Raw genomic sequence first — 1969 nt, forward strand, 5'->3', positions numbered from 1 at the left:
ATATTGAATTATAATTAATGATTTTAATGATTTGTTCCTCAGTAATAAATTATTTCGGTGAAAATCACTTAAATTGACTACAGTGACTTTAAATTGAAAGGGGGCGTGGTCAGGCGGCGGTGGTCCCGCCTTCTGATTGGCTGCGGGGGGTCTATTATGCTAATGAGGAGGGCGTGGCGTGGCGGCGGGGACGCTGCGCTCACAGAGACGCCTCATTGTGCTGTTTGGACCCGGACTGAACACACCGTGTCTCTCCGTCTGTCTGTCTGTCCCCGTGTCTCTGTCAGCTCGCGCTCTCTCTCGCGCTGGATTTATACCGGAAAGGGGTCGGTGCCGGGGAGGATTTTCGCGCCGGTTCGGTCCCGTTTTTTGTGGAATAAGCGGACTGTTGTGGATTACTGTGTCCCTCTGGACGGACTGTCCTCTGTCTCCGAGCAGCCGTGGACACGCTGAGGTGAGTCTCTTCTTCTTCTACTGCCGTTTTTCCTGCAGGAAACCCCGTGGCTGACTCCGCTCCTCCCGGTGTGTATGTGTGTGTTTGTGTTTGTGCGCGCGCGTGCATGCGTGCCCGGTGCTTGCTGTCTAGGTGTGTGTGTGTGTGTGTGTGTGTGTCGATGCAGAATCAGATGGGGGTGCACGCGGTGGGCTTCTGTTTCTTTCCCGCGTCACTGGATGAAATGTTTGTGTGTAAACGCGAGGCTCTTTTTTGGAGCGCGTGCGTGTTTGGCAGCTTTGATTGATGGCTGTCAGTCAGCCGGTCTTGAGCACGCGCAGCAGCAACAACAATAAAACAGCCGAAGAGGCAGCGATGTGTGTGTGTGCGTGCGTGCGAGTGTGTATGTGAGTCCGCGCGGGCGTGTGTGCGCGTGTGTGTGAGGCTTCATTAACTCCAGTCACCTTCCTCCCGTCATCCTCCGCAGCCGGATGCGTTAACTGCTGACGGACTGATCTGATCGGGGTCTGCGGGACTGATCGGGATTTGCAGGGCTAATCTGAGTCTGGAGGACTGATGTGGGTCTACAGGACTGATCAGAGTCTAAAGAATTGATTAAGATCTGTGGGATCGATGGGGGTCTGCAGGACTCGTCAGGGTCTGGACGACTGATCAGGATCTGTAGCACTGATCAGGGTCTGCAGGACTGGTGGGCTTTTGCAGGATTGATGGGAGTCTACAGAACTGATCCGGGTCTGCAGAATTGCTATGGGTTCTCAGGACTGATATTAGGACTGATATGTTTTTTAGGTCTGATCTGGTTTTAGGACTGTTCAAGATTTGCAGGACTGGTGGGGTTTAGCAGGATTAATGGGAGACTGCTGGATTGCTCTGGGTTTTCAGGACTGATCTGGTTTTCAGGACTAAGGCTTGCCCCCCTTTGGTGCTGTTTCTCTCGTGTTTTGTCACAAATCTTTATTGAAACGTTGAATCTGAACCTGCTGATCCTCAGAGGAGGTTTTCCTCTTTGGGACAGAATGTGGATGTTTGTGGATCGATGAGTCCAGTTTCTGATCCAGATCCAGGTCCTGAATGTGCAGTCTGATGGTCTGATCCAGAATTTGGTTCCAGTTCTTGAGGGGAATCTGGTGGGTCCACAGTGACAGCTGCTGTTCTCACTCTGACGCTTTTCATTTTTCAATTTGTGATTTTGTGAAAATGTCAAAAATTTCCCAAATGTCTTTTTTTTAGTCCTTAAAGTCTGAAATCACGTCTTCGAGTTTCCGGTTTGATTCGCTCAGCAGTCTGAAACCCAAATATTCTCCGTTTATTTTCACGCGACAAAGAAAAGCTGAATGTCTTCATATTTCAGGAGATGGCAGCAGCTGATTTTCAGCCTCCGTTTCTGATCTGAGTCATTAAAAAGACTGAACGCGCTCCAGAGAAGAACCACCACAGGTTTTACGTCCTATTTTCTCCAGAAATGATCCACAGACAGTCCTGATGTCCCTCTGAAAGTCGTCATGCAGCATCATG

At 50.1% G+C, this 1969-nt stretch overlaps 1 protein-coding gene across 1 annotated transcript in view; it reads left to right on the forward strand.

The window, feature by feature from the left end:
• Window positions 1–235: 235 nt before the first annotated feature.
• LOC121965516 (semaphorin-6D-like) overlaps window positions 236–1969 on the forward strand; it is a 218225-nt gene continuing 216491 nt past the window's right edge. The window contains exon 1 of the mRNA XM_088090593.1: window positions 236–454. The gene's annotated coding sequence lies outside the window, so the exon portion shown is untranslated. The remainder of the gene's footprint in view (window positions 455–1969) is intronic.

Source organism: Plectropomus leopardus, chromosome 17 (assembly GCF_026936395.1).
Source record: "Plectropomus leopardus strain MGB_pleo_1.0 chromosome 17, ASM2693639v1, whole genome shotgun sequence".
Taxonomy (NCBI): domain Eukaryota; kingdom Metazoa; phylum Chordata; class Actinopteri; order Perciformes; family Serranidae; genus Plectropomus; species Plectropomus leopardus.